At 45.3% G+C, this 25,940-nt stretch overlaps 1 protein-coding gene across 2 annotated transcripts in view; it reads right to left on the bottom strand.

The window, feature by feature from the left end:
* Positions 1–25,048, bottom strand: part of PRNP (prion protein (Kanno blood group)) — a 98,095-nt gene extending 73,047 nt beyond the window's left edge. The window contains exons 1-2 of one of the 2 annotated variants that reach the window (XM_063932050.1): positions 24,942–25,048; positions 24,457–24,554 (exon numbers count right to left, since the gene is read on the bottom strand). The gene's annotated coding sequence lies outside the window, so the exon portion shown is untranslated. The remainder of the gene's footprint in view (positions 1–24,456; positions 24,555–24,941) is intronic. The other variant, XM_063932051.1, reaches the window with a different exon arrangement.
* Positions 25,049–25,940: the final 892 nt, after the last annotated feature.

Below are 25,940 nucleotides of genomic sequence, written 5' to 3'. Positions count from 1 at the left end.
TAGAAGTAGTATGTCATATTATTTATTATGAGTTATTTATATAGCGCACACATATTCCGTAGTGCTTTACATAGAATATTTGGCCCTTCACATCAGTCCCTGCCCCAGTGGAGCTTACAATCTATATTCCCTACCACATGTACGTGCACACACATTCATGATAGAGTTAATTTTTGTTGTGTCAAAGTCGGAAAAATATCATGCTACACGTTGCCATATATCCACCCCATGCGCGTGCCTGCTGCACGTGCACATTCTCTCCCGTGCGTGCGGATACTCGCATCCGCGTGATGGCGCCTCGGCCATGCGCTCGAGCGCGTGGTATGTGCATTTACGGTAGAGTTTGTGTGCGTCTAGCGGGCGACTTAATCGTTAAATAATAAAACCAAATAGTATGTTTTATAGATAATGTCCCCCTTAATAATGACTGCCAGTTTGTTTAATGTAAATGGTCGCTGGACAGAGGAATTCCTCTTTGTATGGTACGAAGGGTCAGACAGGGTTTGAGCAGCTGTGTCTGGTACCTACCTAAAGAACATTTTATTAGAAACAATCCGGTGCTGGTTAGGTAAAGATTAGTCGCTCCTGCGTATAGTTATGGCCATTAGTATTTTCTGGACATTTACTATATTTGCGATTCATTACCCATGCGGCGGGAATCTCCAGATTCCCTCCCACCTGAGCAGTTTGATATAGTCGCAGCCCACCTGTTCAAACTAACCTATGACCTTTTGTTATGATGCGAGGAGACATTCCTGTGTCCAATGAACAATGAGATTATAGGTCCCTTTGTAGTGTACTGTACTCAGTGCATATAAGATCAGCCAGCCTGGGCAGCTCTCTCACTCTCCACAAACGGTTTTCATATTGACTAACTTGGAGATGGTACCAGGACTAGCGCAGCGATCGTTCCCAGTGTGTGTAAGTAATTCTCTGTAATCAACTTGTTCCCTGTTTGTATTGGCCATACTCTCTCTCTCTCCGTTATTGTATAAGATTGTGACGCAATTGTATATTTCTGTCTAGATATTCTGTTAGAATTATATGTTAGCTTGTAGTGTATGACTTGTGAACTGTTTTCCCTTTTTGATATAACTAAAAGCTTGTTAGTAAAGGTGTTGGAACCTTAGCAAGGTATCGTGTGTTCATTACATTGCAGAGGGTAATAGGAGCGTCTCAAACGCTCAAGTAGCTTTAGCGTTAACAAGGTTAAGCAGCGTTACATCGCTACAGTATTTCAGTACAAGGTTTACAGTATAAGAGTATCCTTTCTGTGTGTTACATTCAAGGTTTACTGATTGTCATCCCGTGAGCGTCTGCGCCGCTCGTGTTCTCCTCGTGAACTCGAGCGTCCGCTACGCTGGTAGCGTAGCATTACGGTGGTCGCCCGCCTATAGCGTGCTCGACACCACGCATTAAGCTGTGAGCGAGCGTGTCGCATGTGCGTCTCGATCACGGCTGAGCGTATGCTACGCTAAGTGCGTACCCTTACGGTACCCCATACGCCAATTGCGTACTGTGTCTCTTACCCATCTATTGTGAATGTTATAGATAAATAGTTAGCTTTATCAATTGGCGGCTCGTCCATCCTCCACATATCCGCACTAGCGAACACAGACTTTATCTGTCAGCAAGGGCGGGAAGGCAGTATCCCTTCGTATCGGGATACAGTAGTGCTGGCTAAATAAGCGTCTGTTTCGCTACGTTGAAGGAGTGCTGGTGGAATCCGGAACCGGAGGTAAGAACAATACGCTATTGTCTTTTAAAACTGTTTATTTCTGTTTTGCGTACGCACACGCACGCACGCACACACCTGTATTTCTTTTCATTTGTGTATTTTCACATATCACTTTCCTGTTTGCCATTTCACAATTGATAACGTGCTGAGAAAGATGTGTTGCTATTGGTAGTTAAAAGTAATATTAATACGTTAAGGAGTAATTTGTAATACACGCGCACGGCTTGCCTAAGATACAAGGAAGTTTGGTGTGGTGTTCGGTAGATGATTACAGTTAAAGATCATCTACATTGATATAAACGTGTTAATTGTATTTCTGTGGATATACCTGGCTGGCGTACACGTGTCTCTAACAAAGGGTGGGACTAGTGTACGCGACGCAAGGGCCGACGCACGGAGCGTATATTACGCAACGGAGCGTCTGGGTACGCCCACATAATACAAATCACACGACAGTATTGTTTTAGTTAGGCGATAAGGAGGCAACGCGATAATAGCGCAAATCGATCTCAGTGTCCAAAAATTTAAGCTAATAGATCCTTCTCTAGTTGTAACTCCTCGGGATTAGCCTGCGATACTGAATGAAAGGGATTTCTGCGCAGAAACGAAAGTAAAGAGTATATGAGGTGAAAGAGTGTGTATACATATATATAAGTTTCTAATTTTTTGGGGTTGAACCACAGGAAATCATCGAGTTCTCGTGAAGGTACATACGTGTAAGTGACTGCACGGTGGCTTGGGAGGCATCCCTTGTTAAACATTAAAAAAAAAGAGCATTAGAGTATAGCAGACCAGGAGGTCTACTGTAGCACAGACCAGGAGGTACAGACAGATCAGGAGGTCCAGGTACAGCAGACTAAGAAGTCCGCTATAGATAAAGAGTAAAAGAGCACAACACCAGAAAGGGTTGGTGCGGTACCCATATAGGCCATTAAGCTCAGGCTGAAGGAATTCGCAGCCACAATTTTCGATTCCACTGGTCGCTCCGCACATAAGATTAGTTGCTTATGTGCAGAACGATTGTACCGCACGTAATTGTGTGCATTAGTTAGTAACTTGACCCAGTACCATTTGCGTACGCTAGAGGGGTCATAAACGCTATTTGTACATTCTAACGTGATTTGTGTAATTTTTTTTATTTTAAGGGAAGTTCGCTGGTCACTTGGGAACTATCCAACAACCAATAGTTACTGGGAAGGGTTAAGTGCTCTTCGGATCACACCCACATGTTCCAGTAAATAGAGGTTCAGGTCGCAGGGGCCCTAGGTCGAGTACGCCAGCGCTAGGGCAGTGTGTGGGCGTATTGGTCGACGTGGGCGAGTGAGTGGAGTACTCGGTAAACTTCCGCCGCCGGCCTACCCCGGACATCTTGGTTTTTGTAAGGGTTCGCTGAAGACCCTGATTTGAAGGTCAGAGGTAGTGAAAGCAACACCTGCAAAGATGGGGGCCAGTTGTTCAGGTAGGGGGCGATCAACCTCGGTTCGGGTTGACTTAGTAAACCGACCAATCGGGTCGGCAAGGTATGTAATGTGTGAGAAATACGGTTCACACACAGAAGTTTTGTGCGATGAATGGGAAAGAATGACTGTGCACGATGGGAAAAGTTCCCACGGGTAGGCAGTTTTAGTCCCGAGGTGTTACAGAATCTAAGGAGAAGGATATGTCTCATTAAATCTGCAAAGAGACGGATCAAACATTATGATTATTTACAGTTATGGCAACAGGAAGGTGAAATACAAAGAGGATTGGCTCAAGCGGGTGGATCTAACCCTATCAGAAAACTGATAGCCACCGCGCCACCACCACCATACATAACGGGAGAGAAGGTGGTTACAGAGAATGGCACACTGATGAATGATAAACATGCACTTAGTAACTGTATAAATGTTAAGAATAATGTAACCAAGATTGTTGATGCTAATATTAACCCGTGCAAGCTGTACCCTGTTTTAAACTTTCCCCAGGATTGTGACCAAGAGGATGAACCAACAACAATATCGGCACTCTCTCTAGCAGCCACCATAGCAGAAACAACAGTGGGCACGTCCCAACCAGTAAGAGCAGTATCAAAGGCCCCTAGTGGAGGGACAGGTGAGGTCGTATCAACTGGTAAGTACGGCACCATACAATATGCTGAAACCATTTCACCACATGCTGTAGAATCTACTCAGAATGATGTTATTAAACTTAATCCCGTTAGGGTAATTGCAGTGCCAAATGGGAAAACTGACACTTCAGGAGTCACTCCTCTCAGACACATCGCCATGCACTGCCCCTTTTCCCGAATGGAATTAAGATCAATGGTGTCTGAATTCCCTGATCCTAGGAAAGATCTAGTTGCAAGCCAGGAATACATTAGAGAGCTAGGAAATACTGTGGAGCCCAATAACAAAGACTGGCAGATATTGCTGAGGGCATGTTTACCCTCCAATGTCGACTCAGCGAGATTTTTAGCTGACTGTAAATTAGATGAAGATGTACCCCTTACGGATGTGTACAACCAAGATAATGTAAAGAGAATAAATTTACAGTTAAAAGAGTATTTTCCAGCTGTTGTCAAATGGAACAAAATTTTCTCCATCAAACAGAAAGAGGGAGAAACAGCTGCTGATTATTTTCATCGGGCACTACAGGATATGGCTAAGTATACAGGCATAGAAGACATTAAGACAAATGTGAATCATAGAGAAGTAGCAGTATCTGTGTTAATGGATGGTTTAAAGGAAGTATTGAGGACGAGGGTACAGACCACCCAACCATGTTGGCGAGGTCTGTCGGTGGCTACTTTGAGAGAGGCCGCTATTGATCATGATCGGAATATCACCAGACACAGGGAGTCGCAGAGTGATAAGTTAATGGCCGTAAGTATACAGGCCCTGACCACAAGGCCACCTCAGTATAAATCTCAGACCCCTGTGGGTAAGTCAAATGTGGTAACTTGTTATTTCTGTCATAAAGAGGGACACTATGCACGAGACTGTAGGTCAAAGAATGCACAAAAATCATATCAACCCCCTAGACAACGACATGACACACAAAATTGGGATCAAGGACCGCAGAGACGGCGTTATGAGCCACACGCAGGGGAAACAAAAAGGTATCCCCCAAAAAGAGACTGGCAAGTCACTGATAGATCCCATTTACCCCCTTCACAGGTAATATCTGCCAGCGCAATGCAGGGAGGCCACCACGCACCATAGGGGCGAGGCCACACCTGTAATCTGCAGCCAGTGAAATTAATTGCGAACCTTGGAAGTGAACCCGAGGTCATAATTGATGTAGCTGGTAAATCTCTAAATTTCCTTGTAGATACGGGGGCGGCCAAGTCGACCGTGGGCATGAGAACCACTGGTAAAACAATTCCAGCCATGGGAGTAACAGGAGTAGTACAGCACTACCCTTTAAGCAAACCTGCAGAGATTACGATAGGGCCTTTGCATACCAAGCATTCTTTTCTGCTGGCTGCATCGGCTCCGACTAATCTCCTAGGGAGAGATTTACTGTGCAAAATGGGATGCGTCATATACTGTACTCCTGAAGGTGTGTTCTTGGACATACCCGAAAACCACGCTCAGGAAGCGCAGGATATGCTAGACTCCCCAACAAGATTAATGTCACACACTGTTGTTGTAAATAGGTGTCCGTCCAAGGTAGAGGAAATGATTTCCCAGATACCGGAGTCACTTTGGACCAAGGATGGACAAGACACTGGATTGATGGCAAACGTAGCCCCAGTAGTTGTGCAAGTAAAAGATGGTAGGATAGCTCCAAAAATCCCACAATATCCTCTGAAGCCAGAGGTGGAGTTAGGAGTCTTCCCTGTAATAGAGCGCTTGATACAACAGGGCATTCTGGTAAGAACGTCCAGCACTGCCAATAGTCCCATCTTCCCTGTTAAAAAGAGTGGGGGGAGGGGTTACAGATTAGTGCAGGATCTAAGAGGGATCAACAAAATAGTTGAGAGTCAATTCCCCGTAGTACCAAATCCAGCTGTCATCCTTATGCAAATCCCTCCCACTGCCAAATTTTTCACTGTGATTGACCTCTACTCCGCCTTCTTCTCGGTACCTCTGCACCCTGACAGTCAATACTTATTCGCATTCACATACAGAGGGAGTTCAGTACACTTGGACTCGACTACCACAAGGTTTCATAGACAGTCCAAGTATTTTCTCACAAGCTCTGCATGATTGTTTACAGTCTTTCCAACCAGAGAGTGGATCAATATTGATACAGTATGTGGATGATTTACTACTGTGTATAGATTCACTGGAAGCGTCCCTGAGAGATACGAAACAACTCCTGTTTCATCTTTCAGACACAGGACACAAGGTTTTCAAGGACAAGTTACAATTATGCCAGACCCGTGTGAAGTATTTGGGACACTGTCTAACACAAGGACTGAGACACCTTACCGCTGATAGAATTCAAGCAATTCGTGACATAACCCTGCCACAAACCCAGCAACAGATTAGAACGTTTTTAGGAATGTGTGGGTATTGCCGTAACTGGATCCCAGGTTTTTCCATACTAGCCCTACCTTTGCAGGAGATGGTCTCCTCAAACAAACCTGATCGGATTTCGCACACAGACGAATCTGAGATGGCATTTGAGAGACTTAAACAGTGCCTAACGCAGGCACCAGCATTAGGTATGCCTGACTATGGGAAACCCTTTGAGCTGTACGGAACAGAGAGTGCTGGGTGCGCAGCAGGTGTCTTAACCCAGAAGCATGGTGATGCCAGCAGGCCGGTAGCCTACTATAGCGCTCAGCTAGATACGGTAGCGCGATCCCTCCCCACATGCTTGCGAAGCGTTGCAGCAATAGCATTGCTAGTCACAAAAAACGAAGATGTAGTGCTAGGACACAACCTCACAATTCATACACCACATGCAGTGTCAGCCTTACTGAATTCTGCCCAAACCAGACACGTCTCATCAGCGCGGTTTACAAGATGGGAATTGGCATTGATGGCCCCCGTAAACATCACCATAAGGAGATGCAGCGCATTAAATCCTGCAACGTATCTCCCAGGTGTGCCTGGACAGGCACAAAGGGTGGAGGATGAGAGTGATGGTGAAGGAGGATTTAGTACAGGGGATGACACGCATGATTGTATGGAATATTTGACCCAAAATTTCACGGCAAGGCCTGACATCAGTGACAACCCACTGGAAGATGTAGATTTTACCTTCTACACTGACGGTAGTTGTCACAGACAGACGGACTCGGGAGACTTGTGTACTGGATACGCAGTCGTAGATGACCAAGGTACCATAGAAGCGGAACCGCTAGGCCCACCACACTCAGCACAAGTTGCTGAACTGGTTGCCCTAACCAGAGCATGTGAATTGGCTAAGGGCAAATCAGCCGACATTTACACAGATTCTAGGTACGCCTTCGGAGTAGTCCATGATTTCGGGGCCCTATGGCGCCTCAGAAATTTCATGACGGCAGCTGGCACACCCGTAGCGCATGCAGCCCACATCAAAAGACTTCTGACAGCGATACAAGAACCCGACAGAGTGGCTGTTATCAAGTGTAAAGCTCACACATATAGCCAAGACCCGGTATCACTTGGTAACAGCCGAGCAGACGAAGCTGCTAAATCAGCAGCCGGTAACCCCATACAAACAGATAGTACACGACTGATGGTATTTAATACTGTAAACACACAGAAATTGTGTGAAATGCAAAATTTGTGTTCCCCACAGGAAAAGGCAGTCTGGAGGTCAAAAGGATATGGCCAGGAGTCCTCAGGACTCTGGACAGATGGACATGGTAAGCCAGTGGCACCCAGAGCATACCTTCCAAGTCTAGCGGAAGCAGCACACGGGCTGACTCATCTAGGCAAAGAAGAAATGTGTAAGCAAGTAAGAGCTTATTGGTGCGCCCCAGGATTTTCCTCCCATGCGGGTAAAAGAGCAATGACATGTCTCACCTGCTTGAGGAAGAATATCGGAAAGGCAATACCGACAGAGCCATCCCATATCCCTCCGACAGATGGCCCTTTCCAGGTAATACAGATTGATTTCATACAATTACCACCTTGTAGAAATTTAAAATATGTATTGGTCTGTATTGATGTGTTCTCAAATTGGGTTGAAGCATTTCCCGCGGCCACAAATACCGCTGTATTTACTGCAAAGAAAATTGTACAGGAATTTGTGTGTAGGTACGGTATCCCTAGAATAATTGAAAGTGATAGGGGTACCCATTTCACATGTGAAGTCTTTCAAACAATGTGTAAGTTGATGGGAATTAATAGTAAGCTGCACACTCCGTATCGCCCCCAGGCGAGTGCGAAGGTGGAAAGAGTTAACAGCACTATTAAAAATAAATTGAGCAAGGTAATGACTGAAACAGGACTGTTATGGCCCGAAGCTTTGCCAATTGTATTATACAGCATCAGAACCACTCCCAGGTCCCCTCTTAATCTGTCTCCTTTTGAAATTCTGTTTGGTCGACAACCACATGTTATGATTAACCCCCAGGATGATTTGAAATGTAACAATGAAGTAACTGTAAAGTACTTGGTTAAGATGAGTAAGCAATTGAGGAATCAGAATGACAATCTAAAGTTGGTGAATCCTGATTTGCCAGATAGTAATTGTCATGACATTGAACCTGGGGATTATGTAATGATACGGAATTTTCTACGCTCAGGTTGCCTTATTGACAGATGGGAAGGACCATATCAAGTCTTATTGACCAGCACAACTGCTTTGAAGGTTGCAGAGAGAGAGACTTGGGTCCATTCGTCTCATTGTAAAAAGGTCACTGACCCAGAGAGGTCCCGTGATAAAGAACAGACGGTAGAGGTTGTATCACTAGAGTGTCTGTTCAGGGAGGATTGAGACGACACCTGAGCGCTGAGAAAAAAACAAGACCGGAAGCTTGTCGAGCCAGATTTCTTTTTCCCATTTGTTATTTTCTCCAGTTCCCACCTCCCTCCTATTTCCTTTCCCCCTTCTTATTTTTCCCCTTTTACTCCTCTAAGATGGACTTGCCCCAAGAGACTGTTATCCGGATTTTCCTGTTGACCATGATGTTGACCAGAGCAGTCTGTTTCGGTGAGAGTACCATGGAGGTCGAGAAAGGATCGGGAATGGGTTCTGATGACCAGGATGCAGGCGTAGATTTCCAAGAACAACATAATCTCAGAGTAAAGGCGAGTATCAGAAAACGATCTGGTAGCATTGACAATAGAAGGAATTGTAAAGGATTGTTAGCTGAAGAGAACTGCATCTGTAGGCATTGTGACAATATAGTTGAGGATGGGTGCATAAAGAAATGTCAGTCCAGTTTTAATGTCCACATGGACCGGCATCCATTGAGTGACAATCACTCCTTAGTGGGTAAAGTGTTAAATCAGACAGACTGTTGGGTATGCTCTCAAGTACCTCAAGGCCATAGCAAATCAGGACTAGTACCATTCCCTTTAACTGTAGGAGAGGTACTTGAGCTAAGTGGTGGGAGGCCGGTGGACAAGAGGTTTAATATCTCTAGTCCTCCTAGTTTGAAGCTCCACCAATATCATGTGGATAAGTCCTTAGTGTGCTTTAACATTTCCAATCCCCGAAAGCCGGGAAATTGGGAAGTGTCATGGAGTAATCAAACCATGACCTTTTCATACAGACCCGACAGAATGCCCATAGACACAGAACTTATACGCCAGATAGCCGACCATAGGAAATTTTTCCGGTATAGGTACACCTTAGGAAGTAAGACCATGCGAGTTGGAGAAGTATCACCAGGATACTGTGCACAGATCGTACAAACTGATACGTGTACTAAACAGATGGGAGAATTAGGGTTAGGAGATTTCACATGGAAAATTTGTAACATGATAATGTCATACTCCGTCCCATATGTTCTCCCCGATGATGCATATTTCATATGCGGGAGGAAGGCGTATAAGTGGCTTGCCCCAAACTCAGAGGGATTGTGCTATATTGGAAAAGTACTGCCTGAAGTAATGACTGTAACCCATAACAAAATGAAAGATATTCACCGCAGTGCCCAAGCTCCTTATACTCACACTCATTACGAGCACATAGTTAAAAGGCACCTGATAGAGAGAACAGAGCATCCGGCCTCTGACCTGATCCATGAATCCACCGGGATTCAATTCCTACTCGCGTTAGATATCACTCGTACCGCCAGAGGAGTGATAAATTATAAATATATATCTGCGCTTGCAAATTTATTAGACAATATCACCGAAATGTATGACGACACATTCAGGTACACTGGGAAAGAGTTACAGGCCTACAAAACAGAACTGGTTCAGCATAGGATGATTCTCAATCACCTCACAGCTGTGACAGGCGGGTATTGTGTTACCCTGGCAACTCAATATGGAATAAAGTGCTGCACGTACATTACAAACAGCACGGAGGACCCAGCCGAGGTCATAGACCAAAAGATGGATGACATTTTACAATTAAAGTGGGAGTTTCGAAGGAAACACAATCTCACACTCGCTGCTGTGGGTAATGAGCTGACCAGTTGGGTGTCATGGTTGAACCCACGAAATTGGTTCTCGGGCTTAGGAGAATGGGCCCAAGGTATTATTATGGATGTAGGGAAATTTCTTTTGTGTATTCTGGGAGTCGTCATATTGGTTGGCCTGATATTTAGATGCGTTCGGGTTTTAGCGAAGCGTAAAAGTAATACCAGGGTGATGAGTCTAAGGAGCGAAGACACTGTACTAACGACAACTAATTTGATGTATGACCCAACGATAGAGACAATGTTGTGATGAAAATGTGATTCCACGGTCCGTTTCTTTCACCCGTTTCTCCTTTGTTTTCCTCCAAGGTACAAAGACATCCGCTTGGAAGAAGAATTTGACAACCTCTTTTATACAGACCATTGATGAACTATGCTACAAGCCCCATTTTCCCTAGTGACTTTAAATTTTACGATAGCCCAAATATTTTAGTGACTAACTTTCTGGACAATGGAAAAACTTTTGCCGTCATTTATAGCAAAAGCATCAGGAGACTACAGTCAACATGTACATCGAGACAAGATACAAGACAAGACCTCAATCAGCAAATGTATATTAAACTCACATAGTTTATGACTGCATTTACCATAATTGCTTCTTATCTTCATTTCTACAACCTTCAGGTAATGACACACATAGTCAATAGGAAATATAGGCACAGATATCAGCACTCACATATCCCCCCATTCATGTATCATCAACTAAAATGTGCTCCCCCATTTTGTTACAACTAAAAGCCGAAAAGAGCTCGGTAAAGTTTGACAGCCCATCCACAGACCCGTAATACGGGATAAGAAGGAATTCAAATGTATACTTCGCAATACCTCGAAGCTTGATCTAAAACACGTACGGCACGATGATACATGACCCCTCAAACATGGATTCATACACACATGCTTCTACTATCTCACTAGGTCATACCTTTTTCCCACCTGATCCTCTCCTCCCTTTACCCAATCATAAGATGGTATTTACTCTATGACATATATTTTTCTTTTTTTAACTGTTTTAGGAAGTGGCAGTTATTGATGACTGCCAAAGGGTGGACTGTCAAAGTCGGAAAAATATCATGCTACACGTTGCCATATATCCACCCCATGCGCGTGCCTGCTGCACGTGCACATTCTCTCCTGTGCGTGCGGATACTCGCAGCCGCGTGATGGCGCCTCGGCCATGCGCTCGAGCACGTGGTATGTGCATTTACGGTAGAGTTTGTGTGCGTCTAGCGGGCGACTCAATCGTTAAATAATAAAACCAAATAGTATGTTTTATAGATAATGTCCCCCTTAATAATGACTGTAAGTTTGTTTAATGTAAATGGTCGCTGGACAGAGGAATTCCTCTTTGTATGGTACGAAGGGTCAGACAGGGTTTGAGCAGCTGTGTCTGGTACCTAACTAAAGAACATTTTATTAGAAACAATCCGGTGCTGGTTAGGTAAAGATTAGTCGCTCCTGCGTATAGTTATGGCCATTAGTATTTTCTGGACATTTACTATATTTGCGATTCATTACCCATGCGGCGGGAATCTCCAGATTCCCTCCCACCTGAGCAGTTTGATATAGTCGCAGCCCACCTGTTCAAACTAACCTATGACCTTTTGTTATGATGCGAGGAGACATTCCTGTGTCCAATGAACAATGAGATTATAGGTCCCTTTGTAGTGTACTGTACTCAGTGTATATAAGATCAGCCAGCCTGGGCAGCTCTCTCACTCTCCACAAACGGTTTTCATATTGACTAACTTGGAGCTGGTACCAGGACTAGCGCAGCGATCGTTCCCAGTGTGTGTAAGTAATTCTCTGTAATCAACTTGTTCCCTGTTTGTATTGGCCATACTCTCTCTCTCTCTCCGTTATTGTATAAGATTGTGACGCAATTGTATATTTCTGTCTAGATATTCTGTTAGAATTATATGTTAGCTTGTAGTGTATGACTTGTGAACTGTTTTCCCTTTTTGATATAACTAAAAGCTTGTTAGTAAAGGTGTTGGAACCTTAGCAAGGTATCGTGTGTTCATTACATTGCAGAGGGTAATAGGAGCGTCTCAAACGCTCAAGCAGCTTTAGCGTTAACAAGGTTAAGCAGCGTTACATCGCTACAGTATTTCAGTACAAGGTTTACAGTATAAGAGTATCCTTTCTGTGTGTTACATTCAAGGTTTACTGATTGTCATCCCGTGAGCGTCTGCGCCGCTCGTGTTCTCCTCGTGAACTCGAGCGTCCGCTACGCTGGTAGCGTAGCATTACGGTGGTCGCCCGCCTATAGCGTGCTCGACACCACGCATTAAGCTGTGAGCGAGCGTGTCGCTTGTGCGTCTCGATCACTGCTGAGCGTATGCTACGCTAAGTGCGTACCCTTACGGTACCCCATACGCCAATTGCGTACTGTGTCTCTTACCCATCTATTGTGAATGTTATAGATAAATAGTTAGCTTTATCAGTTGGGAGCCTATTAACCTACAGTACCAGCATATTTTTGGATTGTGGGAGTAGCACCCGGCGGAAACCCATGCAAGCACAGGGAGAATATAAAAACTCCACACAGTTAGGGCCATGGTGGGAATCAAACCCATGACATCAGTGCTGTGAGTCAGTAATGAGTGGATTAGCAACTGTAAGACAGAAAAAGTGACACGGACAGCAGAAAATCAATACAAAAAAAAAAAAAAACCTTTATGGAACTCTGCATTAAGCAATCCAAAGAGTTTAGGGTCCGATTTATCAAAGGGAGAAAAGCCCTATTGCATGTGCTCAAGACTGCCCCGCAATAGCACAGCCATCACCAGCGGTAACAGCAGGTGCCTGTAAGACAGACAGACTTGCTAGCTTTACCTGGTGACAGCTTTTACATGCCTTTGTATGGGGAAACCTAATATTTAAGAAGAATTGCAGTGGTAAATTTACTCTTTTGCATGCACAAACCTAGTTAACCCTTAGCGTGCTTGAACAGTATTTCCATACCAGCTGAGTATCACGGAGTTGCCCGGGGGATACTTTATTAATAAATTGCAGAAATAAGTTATTTCATTTTCTTTAGCATGCCTAGCGCACCTTTCCTGAAATAAAGGTCTATATGTCGTGCAACCTGATTCTTAAAACCCAGTGAGTTTCCATGTATGACCAGTCTCTATATGCTTTTTCCCCCTAAGACATATTATGATTTGGCAAATAAAACTGTAAATAAATATATTACAAATAGGGTGAGAAACTTGGCAGAGATATTTGCTTTAAATGCAGTAACATCACAAACAGGGCGTTCCCAGAGTAAAGGGTCCAATAATAAACAGGGCTCTCTGTAAGCAGACGCCTTGAATCCTCTTTGCAGGGTCTCCATAGTAACCACAGACCTTAACATCTGCTGCCTTCTCTTCAGTCAGCCTCATTTACACAAACACTGAAAGACACAATGTCATCACGGCCACATCCCCAGTTCAATACAACTAACTGCTTTCAAAGCAATCAACAGAGAGAAGAACGGCCTCATTTATTGGTGGTCTCTGCAGTTTCAACTAATGTATCCCAGATTAAAACACATAAAATACAAATGTATTCCTGCTAGCTTCTAAACAGAAATCAATTTACCAAATCAACATAACCAGATACTATGGAAACATGAAAATCTACAAGGTTTACTAAGGTTCAGCTTTGGCCATTTCAGCAAAGTTAAATAATAATCATACAAAGGGAAAGTAGTACTGTATACAATGTAACACAAAGGGGTTCATACAGAGACATTTTCAATCCTGGTAGTAAAGTCAGTGTAAAAATAGCATATTCCCACCCAGATGCACGTGTATACAGGTCCAGATTGTCCAACATGGCCGCTGCTGTCAGGTACAAAATGTTCTGTACCTGCACTTCACTCTCAATTGATGACTGCAGTCACCTGTGTTGAAGCAGCATCAAAATCCTTCCTTAGTCAATAGGAATTGAGAGTACATGATGAACAGGCTAGATATGCACAGATCTGAACAGTGCTGTTCTTCTGTATAGATTTTGTTTTGTCAATATTGGAGAATAATTATCAATGTGTTTTGATAATAAGAATTTACTTACCGATAATTCTATTTCTCGGAGTCCGTAGTGGATGCTGGGGTTCCTGAAAGGACCATGGGGAATAGCGGCTCCGCAGGAGACAGGGCACAAAAAAGTAAAGCTTTACTAGGTCAGGTGGTGTGCACTGGCTCCTCCCCCTATGACCCTCCTCCAGACTCCAGTTAGGTACTGTGCCCGGACGAGCATACACAATAAGGGAGGCATTTTGAATCCCGGGTAAGACTCATACCAGCCACACCAATCACACCGTACAACTTGTGATCTAAACCCAGTTAACAGTATGACAACAGAAAGGGCCTCTTAAAGATGGCTCCTTAACAATAACCCGAATTAGTTAACAATAACTATGTACAAGTATTGCAGATAATCCGCACTTGGGATGGGCGCCCAGCATCCACTACGGACTCCGAGAAATAGAATTATCGGTAAGTAAATTCTTATTTTCTCTATCGTCCTAAGTGGATGCTGGGGTTCCTGAAAGGACCATGGGGATTATACCAAAGCTCCCAAACGGGCGGGAGAGTGCGGATGACTCTGCAGCACCGAATGAGAGAACTCCAGGTCCTCCTTTGCCAGGGTATCAAATTTGTAAAATTTTACAAACGTGTTCTCCCCCGACCACGTAGCTGCTCGGCAGAGTTGTAATGCCGAGACCCCTCGGGCAGCCGCCCAAGATGAGCCCACCTTCCTTGTGGAGTGGGCTTTTACAGTTTTAGGCTGTGGCAGGCCTGCCACAGAATGTGCAAGTTGAATTGTGTTACAAATCCAACGAGCAATCGACTGCTTAGAAGCAGGTGCGCCCAACTTGTTGGGTGCATACAATATAAACAGCGAGTCAGATTTTCTGACTCCAGCCGTCCTTGCAATGTATATTTTTAAGGCTCTGACAACGTCCAACAACTTGGAGTCCTCCAAGTCGCTAGTGGCCGCAGGCACCACAATAGGTTGGTTCAGATGAAATGCTGATACCACTTTAGGGAGAAAATGCGGACGAGTCCGCAGTTCTGCCCTATCCGAATGGAAGATTAGATAAGGACTTTTATAAGATAAAGCCGCCAATTCAGATACTCTCCTGGCAGAGGCCAGGGCTAGTAACATAGTCACTTTCAATGTGAGATATTTCAAATCCACCTTTTTCAATGGTTCAAACCAATGGGATTTGAGGAAATCTAAAACTACATTTAGATCCCACGGTGCCACCGGAGGCACCACAGGAGGCTGTATATGCAGTACTCCCTTGACAAAAGTCTGGACCTCAGGGACAGAGGCCAATTCTTTTTGGAAGAATATTGACAGGGCCGAAATTTGAACCTTAATGGATCCCAATTTGAGACCCATAGATAATCCTGATTGCAGGAAATGTAGGAAACGACCCAGTTGGAATTCCTCCGTCGGAACCCTCCGATCCTCGCACCACGCTACATATTTTCGCCAAATGCGGTGATAATGTTTCACGGTGACTTCCTTCCGTGCCTTAATCAAGGTAGGAATGACTTCTTCTGGAATGCCTTTCCCTTTTAGGATCTGGCGTTCAACCGCCATGCCGTCAAACGCAGCCGCGGTAAGTCTTGAAAAAGACAGGGACCCTGCTGTAGCAGGTCCCTTCTCAGAGGTAGAGGCCACGGTTCGTCCGTGAGCATCTCTTGAAGTTCCGGATACCAAGTCCTTCTCGGCCAATCCGGAACCACTAGTATTGTTCTTACTCTTCTTTGCCGTATGATCTTCAATACCTTTGGTATGAGCGGCAGAGGAGGAAACACATACACTGACTGGTACACCCAAGGAGTTACCAGTGCGTCCACAGCTATTGCCTGTGGATCTCTTGACCTGGCGCAATATTTGTCCAGTTTCTTGTTGAGGCGAGACGCCATCATGTCTACAATTGGTCTTTCCCAACGGTCTATTAACATGTTGAAGACTTCTGGATGTAGACCCCACTCTCCCGGATGAAGATCGTGTCTGCTGAGGAAGTCTGCTTCCCAGTTGTCCACGCCCGGGATGAACACTGCTGACAGTGCTATCACGTGATTCTCCGCCCAGCGAAGAATCTTGGCAGCTTCTGCCATTGCACTCCTGCTTCTTGTGCCGCCCTGCCTGTTTACATGGGCGACCGCCGTGATGTTGTCCGACTGAATCAACACCGGCTTTCCTTGCAGGAGAAGTTCCGCCTGGCTTAGAGCATTGTAGATTGCTCTTAGTTCCAGAATGTTTATGTGAAGAGACTTTTCCAGACTCGTCCATACTCCCTGGAAGTTTCTTCCTTGTGTGACTGCTCCCCAGCCTCTCAGGCTGGCGTCCGTGGTCACCAGGATCCAATCCTGAATGCCGAATCTGCGGCCTTCTAATAGGTGAGCCTTCTGCAACCACCACAGAAGTGACACCCTTGTCTTTGGTGACAGGGTTATTCGCAGGTGCATCTGCAGATGCGACCCTGACCATTTGTCCAACAGATCCCTTTGGAATATTCTTGCATGGAATCTGCCGAATGGAATTGCTTCGTAAGAAGCCACCATTTTTCCCAGGACTCTTGTGCATTGATGTACTGACACTTTTCCTGGTTTTAGGAGGTTCCTGACCAGATCGGATAACTCCTTGGCTTTTTCCTCTGGAAGGAAAACCTTTTTCTGAACCGTGTCCAGAATCATTCCTAGGAACAGCAGACGAGTTGTCGGGATTAAATGGGATTTTGGAATATTCAGAATCCACCCGTGTTGTCTTAGCACCTCTTGAGATAGTGCTAAAGCTGTCTCCAGCTGTTCTCTGGACCTTGCCCTTATTAGGAGATCGTCCAAGTATGGGATAACTAATACGCCTTTTCTTCGAAGAAGAATCATCATCTCGGCCATTACCTTGGTAAAGACCCGAGGCGCCGTGGACAATCCGAACGGCAGCGTCTGAAACTGATAGTGACAGTTTTGAACAATGAACCTGAGGTACCCCTGGTGTGCGGGGTAAATCGGAACGTGTAGATACGCATCCTTGATGTCCAAGGATACCATAAAGTCCCCTTCTTCCAGGTTCGCTATCACTGCTCTGAGTGACTCCATCTTGAACTTGAACTTTTTTATGTAGAGGTTCAAGGACTTCAGATTTAGAATAGGCCTTACCGAGCCATCCGGCTTCGGTACCACAAATAGAGTGGAATAATACCCCTTTCCTTGTTGTAATAGGGGTACTTTGACTATCACCTGCTGAGCGTACAGCTTGTGAATGGCTTCCAACACCCTCTCCCTTTCGGAAGAGACGGTTGGTAAGGCAGACTTCAGGAAACGATGAGGAGGATCCGTCTCTAATTCCAACCTGTACCCCTGAGATATTATCTGCAGGATCCAGGGGTCTACCTGCGAGTGAGCCCACTGCGCGCTGTAATTTTTGAGACGGCCCCCCACTGTCCCCGAGTCCGCTTGAGAGGCCCCAGCGTCATGCTGAGGTTTTTGCAGGAGCCGGGGAGGGCTTCTGTTCCTGGGAAGGAGCTGCCTGTTGGTGTCTCTTCCCTCTTCCTCTGCCTCGTGGCAGGTACGACAAGCCCTTTGCTCTCTTATTTTTGTAGGAGCGAAAAGGCTGCGGTTGAAAGGTCGGTGCCTTTCTCTGTTGGGGAGTGACTTGAGGTAAAAAAGTGGATTTCCCGGCAGTAGCCGTGGCCACCAAGTCTGATAGACCAACTCCAAATAACTCCTCCCCTTTATACGGCAAAACCTCCATGTGACGTTTTGAATCCGCATCGCCTGTCCACTGTCGTGTCCATAAGGCTCTTCTGGCTGAAATGGACATAGCACTCACCCGAGATGCCAGTGTGCAAATATCCCTCTGTGCATCACGCATATAGATAAATGCATCCTTTATTTGTTCTAACGACAGTAAAACATTGTCCCTATCTAGGGTATCAATATTTTCAATCAGGGATTCTGACCAAACTACTCCAGCACTGCACATCCAGGCAGTTGCTATAGCTGGTCGTAGTATAACACCTGCATGTGTGTATATATTCTTTTGAATAACTTCCATCTTTCTATCTGATGGATCCTTAAGTGCGGCCGTCTCAGGAGAGGGTAACGCCACTTGTTTGGATAAGCGTGTGAGCGCCTTGTCCACCTTAGGGGGTGTTTCCCAGCGCGCCCTAACCTCTGGCGGGAAAGGGTATAATGCCAATAACTTTTTTGAAATTATCAACTTTTTATCAGGAGCAACCCACGCTTCATCACACACGTCATTTAATTCTTCTGATTCAGGAAAAACTGTTTGTAGTTTTTTCACACCATACATAATACCCTGTTTTACGGTATCTGTAGTATCAGCTAAATGTAACGTCTCCTTCATTGCCAAAATCATATAACGTGTGGCCCTACTGGAAAATACGTTTGAATTTCTACCGTCGTCACTGGAATCAGTGCCCGTGTCTGGGTCTGTGTCGACCGACTGAGGCAAAGGGCGTTTTACAGCCCCTGACGGTGTTTGAGGCGCCTGGACAGGCATTAATTGATTGTCCGGCCGCCTCATGTCCTCAACTGACTGTTTAAGGGAAGATAAACCATCACGTAATTCCACAAATAAAGGCATCCATTCTGGTGTCGACCCCCTGGGGGGTGACATCTGCATATTTGGCAATTGCTCCGCCTCCACACCAATATCGTCCTCATACATGTCGACACCACGTACCGACACACACCGCAAACTCACAGGGAATGCTCTAATGAAGACAGGACCCACTAGCCCTTTTGGGGAGACAGAGGGAGAGTCTGCCAGCACACACCACAAAGCGCTATATATACAAGGGATATCCTTATATTAAGTGCTCCCTTATAGCTGCTTTAATATATATATATATAGCCATTAATGTGCCCCCCCTCTCTGTTTTACCCTGTTTCTGTAGTGCAGTGCAGGGGAGAGACCTGGGAGCCGTTCTGACCAGCGGAGCTGTGACAGAAAATGGCGCCGTGTGCTGAGGAGATAGGCCCCGCCCCTTTTTCGGCGGGTTCTTCTCCCGCTATTTTTCCAGTCAGGCAGGGGTTAAATATCTCCATATAGCCCCTATGGGCTATATGTGAGGTATTTTTAGCCTTGTATAAGGTTTATATTTGCCTCTCAGAGCGCCCCCCCCCAGCGCTCTGCACCCTCAGTGACTGCCCAGTGAAGTGTGCTGAGAGGAAAATGGCGCACAGCTGCAGTGCTGTGCGCTACCTTATGAAGACTGAGGAGTCTTCAGCCGCCGGTTTCCGGACCTCTTCACGCTTCAGCATCTGCAAGGGGGTCGGCGGCGCGGCTCCGGGACCGGACTCCACGGCTGGGCCTGTGTTCGATCCCTCTGGAGCTAATGGTGTCCAGTAGCCAAGCAGCAAATCCACTCTGCATGCAGGTGAGTTTACTACTTTCCCCCTAAGTCCCACGTTGCAGTGATCCTGTTGCCAGCAGGACTCACTGTAAAGAAAAAAACCTAAACTAAACTTTCTCTAAGCAGCTCTTTAGGAGAGCCACCTAGATTGCACCCTTCTCGTTCGGGCACAAAATCTAACTGGAGTCTGGAGGAGGGTCATAGGGGGAGGAGCCAGTGCACACCACCTGACCTAGTAAAGCTTTACTTTTTTGTGCCCTGTCTCCTGCGGAGCCGCTATTCCCCATGGTCCTTTCAGGAACCCCAGCATCCACTTAGGACGATAGAGAAAAGCAATTTAAGGATTGACGTCTAGTTGTATACTGTTTATGTATACACCCAGTTTTGGACTGGCCCACCGGGGTGCAAGGGAATCCCCCCAGTGGGCCCCACTGCCTGATGGCTCATCCCTTTCTCTAGGAATAAGGTTCCAGACTGTGCACTTGAATTATACACAGAGCCGTATTAACGGCGGGGCGGAAGGGGCGGTCGTCCCGGGGCCCCCACACACTGTTCTCACAACTGCAAAAAAAATTGGACTAGGAGTACAGCATTTACCTGTCTACTCTCGGTCCTCCTCGGCAGCTGAGACGTTCCACTACAGCTGCGGCCGCGAGGAGCTTCACTCACTGCAGTGTGAAGTCTCGCGAGATTTGACATTATCTTGCGAGACTTCACTCTGCTGTGAGTGAAGCTCCTCGGCGGCCGCAGCAGTAAAGGAACAGCTCAGCTGCCGAGGAGGACGGAGAGGAGACAGGTAAATGCTGTACTCCTACTCCGATGTTTTTTTTGCAGTTGTGAGGACAGTGTGTGGGGGGCCCACAAATTTGTTGCCCAGGGGCCCCCACAGACATTAATCCGGGCCTGATTATACATTATACACGTTACATTAAACTGCACAGGACTATAGTGTATTGTCTGCAGTGCATCGCTGTTATTAATCTTGCACATTATTATGTACAGTACTACCAGTATTTGTTATATATATCAGGGACATGCAGTCAGGGAAGGCAGTGCCTCACCTGTCATGCTCCCTATCATACTCAGAGTTCTCACTATAAAAATGATTGGAAGAACACAAAGAAGACATTTATAATTTATAAGCATCTTCTTTGTATTAATGCAATCATCTTTATAGATAAAACTTACCAGACTTTCAGGGCTCCTGGAACTGCTGGTAGAGATAGAGATGAGGCAGCAACAGCTCAGCCTCTACTCTCACACTGTCACACACTGCCTGTACAGATGGGCGGGGCTACACAGCGGCCAATCAGACCGCATAGAACAGAGAAATGTGAGGCATGCCTCACAGTGGGGGCGTGCTTCAGCTCTGATGGACAGCTTGGATTGGTCATGTGACCAATCCAGGAAGTGCAGGAAGCCAGGAAGACCAGAGCTGAGCTGCTTGGCAAGGAAGGAGGGAAATGGGGACCTGCAGTGCCAGCAGCAGCCACCCGGGCACAGTGACTGAGGTTAGTAGCTGCCAGAACCTGAACTGTGTGTGTGTGTGTGTGTGTGTCAGGAATATGTGTGTCTGGCATCTGTAGCGAGTGTAGGGACAGGACTCTGTGTATGTGGCATCTGTAGTGAGTGTGGGGACAAGACTCTGTGTGTGTGTGTGTGTGTGTGTGTGTGTGTGTGTGTGTGTGTGTGTGTGTGTAATCTGTAGTGAGTACGGGGACAGTTGTATGTGTGGCATCTGTAGTGAGTGCGGGGACAGGTGTGTGTGTGGCATCTGTAGTGAGTGGGGGGACAGGTGTGTGCGTGACATCTGCAGTGAGTGGGGGGACAGGTGTGTGCGTGACATCTGTAGTGAGTGGGGGGACAGGTGTGTGCGTGACATCTGTAGTGAGTGCGGGACAGGTGTGTGTGTGACATCTGTAGTGAGTGCGGGGACAGGTGTGTGTGTGGCATCTGTAGTGAGTGTGGGGACAGGTGTGTGTGTATGTGTGTGTGGCATCTGTAGTGAGTTCGGGGATAGGTGTGTGGCATCTATAGTGAGTGCGGGGATAGGTGTGTTTGTGTGTGGCATCTGTGGTGAGTGCTGGGACAGGACTCTGTGCGTGTGTAATCTGTAGTGAGTGAGGGGGACAGGACTCTGTGTGTGTGTGTGTGGCATCTGTAGTGAGTGTGGGGACAGGGGCGTGTGGCATCTGTAGTGAGTGAGGGGACAGGTGTGTGTGGCATCTGTAGTGAGTGTGGGGACAGGTGTGTGTGGCATCTGTAGTGAGTGTGGGGACAGGTGTGTGTGTGTGTGGCATTTGTAGTGAGTGCGGGGACAGGTGTGTGTGTGTGGCATCTGTAGTGAGTGCGGGGACAGGACTCTGTGTGTGTGTGTGGCATCTGTAGTGAGATGTAGTGTACATACCGTATATGTTTCTGATCTCCCTCCCCAGGTGCTGCTGACTGTATCACTGATGGCTGTATTGCCCTGTGTAACCTGCTGCACCAGGCCAGCAGTGTTCTGCAGGTGAGGGAGCAATGGGGGCACCTCACTCAGAAGTTAGTATCCAACAGTTTACTCACAACACTAGGGTGATGGCTGTGACCTGGCTATTACTGTATGTATGTTCTCCCTGTGTTTGCATGGATGTAGTGCAGGGACATACAGTAAGAGTTTAATTGTGTAGGGGGTGAGACAGGCTCCTGGCACTGAGAGCCACCACCATTTGTGCCTCCCCAGCCTCTGACCTCACCACAGTGACACGTCACTGGAACACACCCAAATCTAACTCTCTCTGCGCATGTTACATCTGCCCCACCTGCATTGCAGCATGGTTTTGCCCAATTGCTAATTTTTTGGTTTACAAACCTGAATAAGGCCCATTGTGTTTGTATGCCTGTGGTATGGAAATTATTAGATTGAATTTGTTAAGGTGTGTCAAAATTGCAAGGAAAGTTAGTGCACATCTCAAGATGAAAGTCCCCTTGCGATGCTGATGCGATCCCAATGCGCAGTCCAGCGAGGTTGGTATTGCAAGCCTAGATAGACTGTGCAGGCAAGTAAATTTTGACTATCTAGTATAAAAGTATAGTCAAAATTGACACTTAGCCAAAATCGCACATAGCCAATATCACAAGCAAAAACTATGTAGGCTTGCGATACCGACCACAGGTGCATATCGCTTAGTGAGAATCGAAAATTCAGGATCTCACCGTGTGTATGTACCTTAATATCCAACTAGGCTGGGGCTAATGAGCCTAAATATAGCTCCCTATATTTACAGCTCTTCATATTATGTTGGTGCTATATAAGTGAAAGATAATAAGCGTCAGAGTACTACAGAGAGGTGTATACGACATTGTTAAGCATTTTTAGCTTCCACTGTTTCACTCAGTGTCGGACTGGGGCATGTAGGGCCCACCAGGGGAATACAGTGGTAGGGCCCATGTTTAGGGGTGTGGCCAGTGTATAGAGGGGTTGTGCCTAGCTGCCAAATTGGTTTGCCTAACCGTTTTGCAATTGTTGGTCCCCTAGAAAAATATATACAGTAAATACTGTTGTGCATGCATGATAATGTACTAGATTAGTAACAGTACAGGCTGGAACCTGATCCCTAGAGGAGGGGGTGGGCCCCCAGGCAGTAGGGCCCACCGGTGGTTTCCCCTGTACCCCTGTGGGCCAGTCCAACCCTGGTTTCACTTGCAATAAGAAAATGATTGCAAACTTGGAATGCCATAAATGCCACATTCCATGATGGTTACATGTGCCAGTATGCTGTGCCTCCTCATGATCTAACCTCAGGTCTGCACATGCCCAAAACGCCAAGCTTTCATTAGGCGATACACCCACTCTGTCTATTGCAGCTTGTTTTCCCACAATGAAACCTTGTGAATGTAATACATAACACGCAGTGCTATAGGGAGTTCTAAAAAGCTTTTAGCATGATTGCATATTTCCCATTCAGCCAGGAAATAAAAGACCCATTTAACACAGGTTGGATTACATTGGATTACATTGCTTATTTAGTGATGCAGACAGAATATTTGCACCCTACTTTTGATGCATCCCTACTGCACCGAGAGGGAGGATAAAACAAAAATCTATATTGGCAACAGTCTTCTTTGTAATATATTTACATGTAGACACTTATCTTTTTTTTACAGCGTTCCATCTGATGGTGATGCTAGAGGTTTGGATCATCAATGTGTGAATAAAAGTAAAAACTGTTTTCTATGGGCAAGGCTTCCCTATGATCTTACTACAATCTGCATTGTGTTCTAGACAGTTAGATGGGGCAGGTTTGTTTTGTTCTAACACCACTATAAAATCAGTAAAAAAATAATAATCTTGATTTAAAAAAAAAGAAAACAACCAAATGATGAATGCTACATTGCTATTAAAGCTCATATTTACATTCCAGATAGGATATTGATATAACGTAGCAGGTATTGAGCAGCTATGAAAACAAACATTCAACCAGCTTAAGAATTTTAACTATATTCCTATAGACAATTAATGTCAGTGTTACATAATTACAGTCAATCTTTCTCCGTTAAATCCATATAAATTATCATGAATGCTGGATAAAGACAACATTTATTACAATTAAATACAAATCATACACAATGTAAAATTATATATAGCTAATTATAAAACATTCATTATGGCTTAATCATATTGGGAGACGACATAGAAGACAGACATAAGGGAACAGTCCGTGGTCCTCTTACAATAACCGCATGAAGCTCATTACTGTAGCTTCCAGTTAAGAGTCCATTATGCTATTAGGACTATAAATACATCATGTTTTGTAGTATAGGAAGGATCCTTACCGCTTTGTCGAAGCAGGCCTGTAAATAATCCTCTGAATGAATCAATAGAGAGTCAGATCCCCCTTTTCTGATGCACCTTGTAAGCTATAGGGTTAATGCTGTGAAAATAAAGCATTGCAAGAAAACCTCTTTATTACCATGGCACATGCATTATTATACATCGCAATGAACATATTACTACTAGCCAGACTGTTACATTAGTCAGTGGAATGTATACGGTACGGTTTCTTATTAAATGCATTCCATTCAATTATTAATTGACTTAGCCTGCTCAGAATGTTATGTGAAAGGATGTGATACATGGTAGAGTTAAATGGCAGTGTTGAAGGATCCTACTTGTAATGATCACAAAGCCTAGTTTCTCTACAAAAGCAGCATAGAATTCATTGGCTTCATGGCAGATCCCTGATGTAAAGGGTAACACACTCCCTCTTATGTCAATCTGTAAAGTGAGACATTTTTGGATTAAATTAATAAATGCGTACCTTGGCTGGATTCTGTGGAGAAGAAGGGCTGCGTGTCAATGAAGCTTGTAATAAGAGGTACAGTATACAGACAGGCAGAGAGGGAGGGTAGAAAGGATTGAGCAGAGCCTTCCTCCATATGGGGGAGGAGTGTGTGTGTTCTGAAATGGGTCTTACATCCGCCTAAGTGGGAGAGGATTCTAGGGAAGGCTGACAGCCTGGAGGGAAAGGAGTCAGTAGCCCAGGTCTGCTAGCAGTGTATCACAATATTATAATGCGTACCTCCAAAGCAGTCGGAGTGCTTTCTGAAATGTGAACCTGACATACCACAGCAAATAGAATACAGTATATTTAAAAAAAAACTGTGATTAAAGACAAAGCAGGGCGGTTTGATTGCAATTCAATCAATATAGAGTCTATAGCTTGGCTGGTGCCAGTCAATTAATTCTGCTGTGTGATGTGGTTGCTGTATACCAAAGTAAATGGCTTGCAGATCAATAATGATGAGGGCATTTCACATGGAAGATTTAAGGACAAATTCTGCTGGAGAAATTTGTTAAATTCCATAGCCAAATGCAGAGTAAGGTGAATATTGCAGTTTTGACCATATAAGAGAGGCAATTCTAGCAGTCACTATAAACAACAAGTGATTTAGGGCCTAATTCAGATCTGATTGCAGCAGCAAATTTGTTATGTAATGGGCAAAACCATGTGCACTGCAGGGTAGGCAGATATAACATGCGCAGAGAGAGTTAGATTGGGTCTGGTGTGTTCAAACTGAAATCTAAATTGCAGTGTAAAAATAAAGCAGCCTGTATTTACCCTGCACAGAAACAAAATAACCCACCCAAATCTAACTCTCTCTGCAAATGTTATATCTACCCCTGCTCCCTTGCAGTGCACATTGGGGGTAATTCCAAGTTGATCGCAGCAGGAATTTTGTTAGCAGTTGGGCAAAACCATGTGCACTGCAGGGGAGGCAGATTTAACATGTGCAGAGAGAGTTAGATTTGGGTGTGG

Source organism: Pseudophryne corroboree, chromosome 6, assembly GCF_028390025.1.
Source record: "Pseudophryne corroboree isolate aPseCor3 chromosome 6, aPseCor3.hap2, whole genome shotgun sequence".
NCBI classification, from domain to species: domain Eukaryota; kingdom Metazoa; phylum Chordata; class Amphibia; order Anura; family Myobatrachidae; genus Pseudophryne; species Pseudophryne corroboree.
Note: the sequence above shows the minus strand (reverse complement) of the source record. Positions and strands in the feature narration are given on the sequence as shown.